This window comes from Clupea harengus, chromosome 8, assembly GCF_900700415.2.
Source record: "Clupea harengus chromosome 8, Ch_v2.0.2, whole genome shotgun sequence".
Taxonomy (NCBI): domain Eukaryota; kingdom Metazoa; phylum Chordata; class Actinopteri; order Clupeiformes; family Clupeidae; genus Clupea; species Clupea harengus.
This window is the reverse complement of record NC_045159.1, coordinates 4,075,874-4,087,736: the sequence shown is the minus strand read 5'-3', so window position 1 is coordinate 4,087,736 and position 11,863 is coordinate 4,075,874. Positions and strand designations below refer to the sequence as shown.

The 11,863-nt window shown below is 44.6% G+C and overlaps 1 non-coding gene and 1 pseudogene across 1 annotated transcript; both read left to right on the top strand.

Moving 5' to 3' along the window:
* The first annotated feature begins 7,066 nt into the window (after positions 1-7,066).
* LOC116221619 lies at positions 7,067-7,242 on the top strand (annotated as a pseudogene).
* Positions 7,243-7,667: 425 nt separating this feature from the next.
* On the top strand, positions 7,668-7,781 carry LOC116221622. The gene has a single exon (XR_004164218.1). It is a non-coding gene; the product is annotated as a U5 spliceosomal RNA (small nuclear RNA).
* Positions 7,782-11,863: the final 4,082 nt, after the last annotated feature.

Genomic DNA, 11,863 nt, shown 5'->3' with positions numbered 1-11,863 from the left:
CCAGTGTAGTTTTTTTCTTTGTTTCATGATTTAATGACTTGATATACGTAATAGTTTTTTTCAGGAATAAAAACGACATCCTGTATAACATACATTTTTGTACTGTAACTTTTCTGCATAACTGTACTTTTGAGTGCCTACTGTAAACGGGACCACGCATTCCCATACTAAAGTAACCCATTACGGTGTGGCACTTAACCTTATCAGATCTTTTTATTGTGTACTTTAACAACATAAGCATGATCCATTCTAATAGCAATGTAGAAAGCAACCTGAAGCAGCGCTGCACAGAGCAATCCTTAGCTGACTCGATGAAAAGCATGCTGGTTAAAATGTCCAATTTGTGGTGCTGCAGATACTCACCATGTTACACAGGGCCTTGCACGGACATATTGGGGGGGCAGATGCTCAAGCTAAAAGGTCTTGCCAACAATTATTTATGATAAATGAAGTTACCTACAGAAGCACTTTTTATTTATAGTTTTATGTGGGCCCACAGGCTATAGACTAACATGCCTTAATGACCCATAGCCTATCAACGAAGATGTTGATCAAGCTGAACATTTATTGACAAGTCAGCCACTGGCTACTGCTTGTATCAGTGCTCCACAAGAAAAGGGTTGCAAGGTAATGTTTCTGATCTCCAATTATGATTGAATATACTATTACATAATCTGTATTTGTTTGTTATATGTTCATAAGTTGTCTGAAAGGAAGTAGTGAAGTTCACTTCTTTTCATTTACAAGGCTGTTTTTCACCAGACGAACTTGTTAAGCTTAGTGCTGGACTGATACTTAGTGCGCGACTCTGCAGTTTCTGTTTCTATCGCCTAATATAAGGTAAAACACACCTTCATGATGTCAGAACATTCCTTTTGCATTAATAGTTTTAAGATTCAAGAAATACTGGATCTGACATTTGATTTCTGCAACAGTGGCACTGAAACCTTTGTATTACTCTTAGTTTATACTAAAGTGTAGGCTGATAATACAAATGTGCAAAAAACACTGAATTCATGTGACCCACAAAGCTGACCTTATTATTTATTGCAGGCCTGGCAATCACAAGCTTGGCCCACATGCCAACAATGTAAACTAATTCTCACTGTCTAAACATTTCCGCAGTAGTATATGCAACCATGGTTTGCTTGACCCCCAATATTCTATTTTTTGCAAGTGCAAGTGTTTCACTCTCATTTGCCACTAAAAATAGATGTGTGCGTATATTGGTACAGTGGCTTATAATGACATTTGTTGCAAAATATTCCTTTAATAACTTAATTAATGTGGCCCCCAGCAGCCAATCAAAATTAAGCAGTTTGTCATTGGAAATTGAAAATTGGTACGTAGATTTATGAGATCATGAAGAATAAGTGTACAAGATCTCAGAGCAAACAGCCTAAAAGTGGAGCTACAGCGGAGCCCATTATGTTTTAGTCTGTATCTGTGGAATAACCTTTTTCTTCTGTTTTCTACAATGCTATTTTATCAATTGGAAAAACACATTTTAGATGTTACTGCTTTAATATTTTAGGAAAGGATATGATTTTCTCAAATATCGGCAACTCCTCACGTCATTGCGGTTTATGTAATTTCATTCCAAGGGTACATACTAGGGTCTTTGAAATGTATATCACCAATTTTAGTGCCAAATCTCTAATGTACATGAAATTGTGCAAAAAGTATTGATAGTCATTTTTATACCATATATTTGTTGGAGACTCAGTCTGAGATATGATCAGTCAAGAATTCAGCTTTAATCTTGTACAGTGATGCGCATCAAGGGAGAGGGAAAGAGGATTCACTCAAACAGCTTCACCTAAGACGTCGTTTGATTGTCTGAATCCGCAGAGAAATGTCTCCGGATCAACCTTTCGTCTACACGAACAGGGCAGATCCGGACACTGAATCCGCATACTTTCGAATCGGGGTTCCAAAGTGTGCAGATTCGAATATGTGCGCGGATTGGTCTTCGTCTGCAAGCCGATCCTCACCCTTTCTAATCTGATGATGTAATTGCCCCACGTGATCGCCTCGCAACCTCAGCCTGAACCCTTATTAACCCCACTGCGTCACTTCATAACAACAACAACATAAACTAAATGTATATGACATGGCGCCTTTTTCGTGACTTACATTTTTCTACTGTGCTTAGTTGTTTGTAATGGGATAGTGTGCTGTTTTACCTACATGTGGATAGTTTTTCGTGGTCTTACTTAGCCAGTTGGACGTAATTTTTTAGACCAGCCAGAATAACGGACGCGACCGGCATTATTTAATAACTGAATGGGTTGCCATGGCGCAGCGAGTGTGGCAGCCTGTTTTAGCTGCTCTCCAGCTTAAAAAAAAAAAAAAAAAGTATTCCTATTACCTTGCTGCTATTACACCTGAAGATTTTTATTATAGACAGAAGTTTAAAAACGGTACGAGGGTTATGGCGAGGTGCGCGATGTGGAGTGAAATGGGAAACCCCATTGCTTAATATGCCAGTCGTCACTGTCACTGTCCACACACCTTGCTAACATAGGCCTGGAGTTTCCTAAATTACAGATTACAGATTTTCTCACCAACAGGAGACAGTATGTCAGGCTGGGCCCGCATCTGTCACAGCCCCGCACAGTTAACACCGGTGCCCCCCAGGGTTGTGTGCTGTCCCCCCTGCTCTTCTCCCTGTACACCAACGACTGCTCCTCTGGTGACCCGTCTGTCAAGACCATCAAATATGCAGACGACACCACCATGATAGGTCTCATCAGCAACAACAACGAGTCTGCCTACCGGAGGGAGGTCGGCCACCTAGAGTCCTGGTGTGCAGTCAGCAACCTAGAGCTTAACGTCAACAAGACAGTGGAGGTGATTGTGGACTTCCGTAAAAAGGTTCCGACACATCCTCCACTTGTCATCAACAACTCATCTGTCACTGTAGTAGAGCATTTCAAGTTCTTAGGCACAACCATCACCAACACACTAAAATGGGACAATAACATCACTCAATTAGTGAAGAAAGGTCAGCAGCGCCTGTTCTTCCTCCGGCAGCTGAGAGGACTACAGGTCAGCCCCCCCATCATGGTGCAGTTTTACAGGGCTATCATTGAGAGTGTGCTTACATCCTCTCACTCGGTCTGATGACTCTGCCTCTGCCCGCTCTAATAGTCAGGTGGCTTAATGCAAAATTTAGGCTTGATGGTGACAAGAGTGATAAAAGCATGAAATTTGGCACACAATTAGCTTATACCCTACTAAAAGATATTAGAAGGGGTGCCCAAGTGAAACTGCTCATTTTTTCGTTTTAATGAGATATTAAGTTTTTACCTAAATCAAGATATGCGTTACCTGTGGTCCGATTTTCAAAACGGTTATTTTGCCTAGAAATGCTTACCAAATAAGTAATAAATCAGTTATTTATGCATGTTTGTGTTTTCTTGTTTGTTTTTGATATCCACTAGTTTAAACAAATGTCCCTTTAAGTAGCAAAACAGACAAAAAGACTTGTGCCCGTGCGCGCGCTCATCCAAGATGGCGGGAAAGACGTAATTCTGCCATATCTGTTAGGTAAACCCGTTATTTTACCACCATTTAAAACCATATTTGCATTTGTATCTTTTATATGTATACGTAAGTACTGTAATATTTTATTAAAGATTTGCTTCAACATCATTAAAATAGCACCAACAAAGGTGCATTACAGTACCAGGAGCAGTGGCGGTGTGTCAATACAGGGTGCAAGGGCGCCGCCCCTCCTAAAATTTTGAGATTAGTAAAAAAACATTATATACCAAACAATTAAAATTGGAAATGTGCTGTGTTAACGCGTTAAATGTGTGTGGGAGCCCGTAAGCCCCTGTCAACAACCACTTAAATGTGACCAAATATAATATATCGCCATTCGTTATCACTGAGATAAGCCCCTCCTCCCTGGAGGGGCGCCGGCCAAATGGAAGTCAATGGGAGCGCTCATACTTTTCTGAAACATTTGAGCAAGGACAGCTTCTCATTGGCGGATGAAAGTTCGATCCTGGGGCGCAAAATTTTGACCTTTATCATTCCCTCACATCCCATATAAATCTCACGTATCTACGAGAGCAACATAGCTAGCAGAGACTTTGATTCTGTGAGTATGCCGACTGAAAACTTTCGAATCGACGATCAGATGTCGATAAGAAGAGACTGAAAGACATGGGACCCGAACGTCCAGATTTAAAAATGCAGCAGCAGAGCATCGACCGCGGGAGGACGTACACCCGTAGCTTCTCCTCAAGCCTGTATGCTAACCGGAGCTGGTTAGCTGGTTGTTCAGTGAGTGATGCGTTTTTTTGTTTTCCCTGCCTGTTGTTACAAAGTCCTGGGACTGAAACAATCTGGACTGCAACGGGGATGAGGGATCTAAAGCACTTCAACGATAAATGTAAGAAGCACGAATCTTGCCGCAGCCATCTAACTAACAGCCTGAAGCTAAGCCTCTTTGGAAGACTGAGTATTGCAGAGCAGTTGGACGAAGGGTACCGAATTGGCATTCGAAAACATGTAGTATCATCCAGTGTTTCTGAATCTATTCTGCTCTAAACCTCTAGTATAATCCAGTATTTCTGAATCTATTCTGCTCTAAACTACTGGTATCATTCAGTCTTTCTCACTCTATTCTGCTCTAAACCTCTACACCCTGTGTGTTTTTTTTTTTTAAATGTTTTTATCTACTCTGTTTTAAACTTCTTGTACACAATGTTTCTGAATCTAGTCTACTCTAAACCTCTACTACCCAATATTTAAACCTCTGGAACCCAACACAATGTTTCTTAAACCATTCTGCTCTAAACCTCTCATGCCCAATTCTACAGTTTGTTGAGAGTTGTTAGTGGACAGTGTTGAGCACTGTGTTTTCATGAAATAAATCTTTGTTTTTTTAATATATTCTACTCAAAACCTCTCTTGTGTTTTTGTTTTCTCATTGTGGACTGCTATTTAAACCACACTGCCCAACTGCGCCCATAGTCTATATATATGTCTTTGATTGCGCCCCCCCCCAAAAAAATAAATCACCAGCCGCCACTGACCAGGAGGCTACGCAGAAAAAGGTAAATTTGGCGCAGATTGAGCGTGTCTTTTCGCACATCAAAACTGATCATATGAGGAATGTGCTGTTATAAATTGCTCTACGATTTGCTCTCATATTAATTGTATTTATTGGAGAAATAAGTAAAATGTTTCTTTCAATCAAATTGGCAGTCCCCTCGTCTTGCTGTTCTAGTTAGTTCCTCCCTGTATGGATGAGAAAGTAGGAAGCATATTAGTTATTAAGTATGGGTTAAGGTAATATATTGTATAAGTGCACAAATCAATCAAAATATAACAATATTCTGCCAATACTGACCTTAATTACGCTGCAAAGTGGTTTTCAATCCGTGTTCTCCTGACAGCATTGCCATTTGCATTTTTCAGCATTCTGCACTTGAGCATCTTCCAGATCATCCTCAAGTGGGTGCTCATCCTCCTCGGGAAGCTCATCTCCTACTCTCTTCCCAAAGTTGTACAAAACAGCTACTGCAACAATGATGGTCAGGGTAGTGTCCAATTTTGTGTGGAGTCCCTCCTGTATACATGGAAATCTCCGCTTCCACACCCCAAACACTCTCTCTATTACCCCTCTTGTTTGAATGTGAGAGTAGTTGTAGTTTTTTTTCTGCCTGGGTCTGAGGGTTCAAAAGAGGAGTCATCGGGTATGGGCGACATGCATAGCCATTGTCCCCCACTAGGTGTCCACGGATCTCCCCTCTTTCCAGCAGTGCACAAAGTTGACTGTTGTCAAAGATTCGGTTGTCATGTGTGGATCCCAGCCATCTTGCTACAACGTGTGTGATCTGGGCCTGGTCATCACACACAACTTGGACATTAATCGAGCAGTAGCCCTTTCGATTCTGAAACAGTTCCCCATTCTCACCACCTGGGTTGGTAATGGGAATGTGGGTGCAGTCAATAGCCCCAATTAATCCCGGAAAACCTGCTCTCCCATAAAATCCAGCTTGTCTCTCTCCTTGGTTCAAAGTGTATATACTGAGCCTTTAAACTCGCAATTGCCTTGGACACTGCTGACAATTCTGCAGACTGTGGATTTATGAACTCCAAAAAGATCCCCCATCAACCATCTGAAAACACCCTATAGCATAAAATCGCAAAGCTTCGAGGAGCTGGAGAAGTGGTGGCACAGCAAAATTCCTCTCACTTCCATGCTTGATTGCTGGTCCAACCTTCCCCTTGAGGTATATGACAGACTCCTTTGTGAATCTATACTGCTGTGAAAACTCGAAAAATTCAACAAATACATTCAACATTCTGTTTACATTTCGGTTTTTTTCACAGTCCGTGTGTTAATATAGTTTTAAACAATACATCAATAATTTACAATCCATTATTCAATCAAAGCATTCAATTTCAAATTGTTCCCATTTTTCCTTTCAACAAGACATTCAGCATATATACAAGTGCAAAATTCACAAGGAATGTTAAAGCTAATAAATTATGTGCAAAATTAAAATAAAAGTCTGGGATGCCGACAGTCATGCTTTCCTTTGGTCTTCATCCATACGACTGAAGACCACATTTCAAAGTTTTTGTTCAAAAAATATTCAAATGTCCCTTTCCATTCTTTATGTCCCTCCCTCATGACACTATTCACGGTCTTTATTCTAAGGGCCTTCAGTCTTATGAGAGGGTCGAGCAATCCCAGACCTCCCTCCTCCACCCTCCCGATCAGAGTCTCGTAAGCTATTTACCGTCACCCTGGTCCTGCATGAGGAGACTTTTATTGTTTTATTTAATTTACGTTTTTATTGGTTTTTACCCACTCACTGTTTTTACGACACAAACATGGACTTTTACAAGCACTTCATGGACTTTTATACACAGAAACGCACACACAACCTGTTTTAATGTATTTATTCTAAAAAGACTTTTAAGAAGGTGAAAAAGTGTGCAAAAGAAATGAAGTGAAAAATCTGTAAAAAGAAAAGGAATGTGGAAAAATGAGATGAAACCAATGTAAGAATGAAATGAAAAGAACCCTATGGTGACAATACATTTTTTCCAAAGAAACAATCTGTTCTTATCAGTTTAATATCTGATACGTCCTCTACCCGAGGACTATATATTAAATGGATTTTTGGAACAGGGAGTCGGAAGAGGGGCTTGCTCCGTCCGCTCCACGCATCGACCCGGTATTGCAGTGCCACTGGGAACGGTGCACTCCTTTCTTTGTCTAAAAACAGGATTCCCAAGAAGCGCTCTTCCAGGAGCAGAGAACTTTGCCCGCTCTGTGTCCAGTCTGCAGTCCTCTTGGGCCTCCAGTGAGTTTTCCCTCCTTTATTATAAATAAATAAATACATGCATAAATACCTTTTTTTTTTTTTAAACTGATTTTGTGTGTGTTTGCTTGTTAGTTCAGTGTCCAGAAGCCACGCCTAAATAAATACATAACTACATGCATAAATACCTTTTTTTTAATTTTTTTAAACTGATTTTGTGTGTGTGTTTGCTTGTTAGTTCAGTGTCCAGAAGCCACGCCTACGCAGTTCCAGTGCCTGCGACAGACAGACAGACAGACAGACAGACAGACACACCGAGAGGGCCGCGCCCGGCGCCGTCCCAGCACCCGGGCCAGAGGCCATGTGGAAGGCACACTCGGGTTTCTCTTCAACTCGTACAAATCTTTCGCCTTTTACTAAAGATTTCCGTGGAGGGGAACACCCCCGAGTTTACGGTATTTTTGGAAGCTCTGCTTCGGCGGAGCATCACCTGCCTGTCTAAAGTCAAGTTTGTTCCCTGTTCTCCTCTCTGTTCCTCTGGTTAGGTCCTCTCTGTTCCTCTGGCTTGTTCCGCTGTGCGTGGTGGTTCCCCTGGCGTGTTCCTTTGCAGGTTTCTCTTTTTTCTCCCTCCTCCGCCCTGCCCACCACGGCTGAGCATCTCGTGGCCCAGACTGCCCCGCCGTGCGAAGTGCAGTTGTGGGTTATCGCTTCTTGGCCTTTTGGCTAAGAGCACTTGAAGAAAAAAAAATCTGTTCTTATCTTTAGTGCTTTTAGAGTGTTTTAGTATTTATCCTATTTATTGTTTTAGCTATTCATTGTTGCCTTTTTTAGTACTTTTAGCTGGAGCTTAGCTGTTGGTGTCTCCAGCATGTCGGCTCCCCATGCCGGCGTGAGGAGGCACCACAGCGTGCGTTTTTTATTTACTGAGGTGGAGGGTATGCTACTGGAGATGTCCCGGTTGGACTTTTCCAGAAAGCTCCTCCAGAAAACCCTCGGTTTTAGCCCGGACTCGCTGAATTGTATTGTGGTTCTGCCCCAGAAAAAGGGGTTTGATGTTAGCTTCTGCACGGCTTCCCTGCTGGCGAAATTCTGGCTAGTCTTCGAACAGAAGAAAGACCAGTTCTCTTTGTTTAAGTTTGAAAAGCTAATGGACAATTCCCAGAAATGGGTAATTGTCCGTATGTTTAATGAAACTGTTAACGGAGAGGACATATGTGTATTGCTGGCAGAGTATTGCCTGGTAAGGGGCCCGCCTGTTAAGCAGGTGGATGAGGACGGCATCTGGAACTGCGCTTGGAGAGTTCCCATTAAACAATGGGAAGATCCAAGCGGGTTCCGGGGGCTGAAACATCTACCCTCAATGATAGTGCTGGGTGAAAACCGTGGCTACATTTATTATCAGGGAATGCCCAAGCTATGCCGCAAGTGTGGAAAGTTTGGGCACCTGGTAGAAGCATGCCAAGAAGTAGTGTGTGGGAAGTGCAGAGAAATTGGGCACACTTTCGAGCATTGCACCAATGACAGAAATTGCAATCTTTGTGGACTCAAACCATCTCTACAGAGATTGCCCGAAATCTTTTGCCAACAAGCTAAAGGCTAACAAAATGGACGCCCTGCCACATAGCCCTGAAAGGGAGGAGAGGGAGAGGGAGAAGGAGGAGGTCCCTGGGGTTTTGGCGGGAAATTCCTGCCTAGCCCCAGGGGCGGGCCAGGAAGCGGCGGGCGGCGCCTTAGAGGTGGTGAAGGAGGTGGAGTGCAGAGCTGACATGGGGGTTGAGCCACATAGGAGTGAGGAAGGGATGGAGGCCACGCCCTCCGAGTTAGTTTTATCAAGCGAAGAGAGTGAGGACACTGAAGCCTCACTCCATATTGAATCGGAGGCGAGTGTGGCCTCCAGCGGGAGTGAATTTGTTTGCTCACTTCCGAGTGCGCAGGTCGGGAAAAGATCCGCGGAGTCTCCTCTGTCAGAAATGACAGAGAATAAGCGATTAATACAGCGGTCAAGTAGTTCCTCTTCGGAAAACTTGAACCGTCTGTTTAAAGCTTATGCTCCCGGTGAGGTGCCCTTTTTACCGACAGCGCTAGAAACATCCTCGCCAAAGGCCCCGCAAGAGGTTCCCTCTGTGGGGACTGAGGCAGGAGACACCTGTGAACCTCCAGACCCCAGACCAGTGGTGATCAAAGAGGAGCAGGTGTCACAAGACACAAACAGGGCTGGAGGAACGTGGCCCACCCCGCCCTCCAGAACAAACAGAGGGATCGGTCGTGGATGGCGGCCCATGAGACCCTACCGGTCAGGGCCGTGATGCATTCCCGGGGCATGGCAAAGAGCCCCATCTGCCCACGGTCCGGGAGGCGGCAGACCGGAGACCGTGAGGCATGTGTTCTGGGAGTGCAGTGAGGCAGTCTCAGCCGCAGACTTTACTGCGCTCTGGCTCACTCTAAACAGTGTGAAGGCCGCATTGTGGACCTCAAGAAACCTGCTGGTGGGGAAGCGTGTGACGGTGCCCCTGCTCGCGCTCAGGTGGCTGGGAACATCTGCGCAGCAGGAGGCCCCGCGCATCGCCAATCGGAGGGGGTTGGGGCCACACGCAGGAGGGTCCCAGCCACCACGGTCCCTGATTCCCGCCGATGCCCCCCCGCAAAGTGACGAAGCACGAGAGAGGGATGGAGCTGCGGGCGTAGGGTGAGGGTCTCCACTGGACCGTCGGAAGCGGCAACCTTGCTGTGGAATGGAGGGTGGGGTGGCTTGTTTTTACCCATTCACTGTTTTTTACCACACAAACATGGACTCTTTTACAAGCACTTCATGGACTTTCACACACACCAACACACACGCCCCATGTTTTAAAAAAATGTCTTTATTTCTAAAATGACTTTTAAAAAGAATGGGAACAGTGTGAAATAGAAAACAAATGTGTGAAGAAAGAAAATGAAAAGAAATATAACTTGCTGTGAAAAAAAAAGAAAATGAATGTATATGTGGAAAAGAAAAAAAATGTGTTCTTCAGGTACGGACATAATGACCAGAGAAGGTGCATGGGATCGGCCTTCGGGCGGCGAGTAAGGAACACCTTGGGGTTCATGTTGGAGACTGATGCGTCGGCGGATATACGAAAGCGCTTCAATGGGAGGAACATCGTGAAGTTGCTTCATGCGTTTTTTAAAGTGACGCCGGATTATATCTACTGCTGCAGGTGGATCAGTATCCTGGTGTCGGCCTCTTCATGGTTGCATGGCAGCATGGAGTGGCTGGTGTCTGTGCCGACCACTCTGGTTCCAGATGTAATGAAGACTAGCTTCCCCTCTGGCCACACAGTGGACTCAATCTCCCCTGAGAGAAAGGTGAAGAGTTCCTCCTTGTTCTTAGGGTCACACAGGAAATCTGGCCAATTCCCCGGCAGCTTGTTCTGACCAGACACCTTCCGTCGTATCCCTTTGCCTCGCTTCTCCCTGGTTGACTCTTTTATACTACTGGGGAGGTAAGTATCCCAGACGACGTCAACTCTTTCAGAGGTCCCCAAGTGTTTCATGATGTGGGGAATAAAGACACAGCTGGCATATTCGTCAAACGTGGTGATATTGGTAGGGGACAGGAAGTGGACCACAGCAGCTCCGTCAAGTACTTTGACATCAAAAGTAGCAGGAGGTTCCTGTTGTGTCTTCTGTGTTAGGACGTTTAGCAGATCTGACTTCTTTCCCAGCTGTAGTTTCCCTCTGTCGGATAGAGAAGGAGGGTATGGATGATTTTCGTGCTCAAAGAAGGTGCTCAGGTCCCCCTCTCTGTGTTGAGTGGCTATGTATAAGAGTGCCACATCCTCCTTCAACATTGAGATCTGCCCTGCCTGCTTGCTCTTGGTCTTGGGTGTTGGGCATCTGAAGAGCGGCAGTGAGTTATTTTTGATGGGCTCATGGATGGAGTGTGTGCGGTCCACTATCAGGTCCACTCTAGTCAGGTCCACTCTGGTCAGATCCACTCTAGTCAGGTCCACTCTAGTCAGGTCCAGTGTAGTCGGGTCTAGTGATCCCCGCCCACTGATTCCACAGTGCGGAAGGTGTTGACTACAGACCATTCCGTGTGTCCAGCGTAAGTAGCTCTGGGGTATCGTCTAGGAACGGATTGCTCATCCCACTGATGGTGGTCACCAGAGTGAGGGCTTGGCCTTTGAATATCTTCTGTGTGGACAGTCCTTCTTCGTGGTGTTGTTGTTTCTTGTCTTCTTCTGAGATATACTCCTGTTCAAACTCTTTTAGGAGTCGTGCTTGTTCAGGCCCTGCGATCATCCACTTCTTGAATGCTGAGGGATTTTCTGTGAGTCCCACTGCACCCCCGGAACCCTTCACACGATCGATGTTCTGCTCATGAGCCTGATCTATCGGCATGCTAGAGAATCTGTTTGTGGTCTTGTTAACGACCCAATGGCCATGTTCTTCATATTCCCTGTGAATGGATGAGGGCAAGCTTTCCATGTCGCGAATGTGGACAGGGATCCATCGCGCGTAGTTCTGGTGATCAAGGGCAAAGAACCATGGAACAAGAGCCTTGAGTGTCTCCATAATGAGTGGAA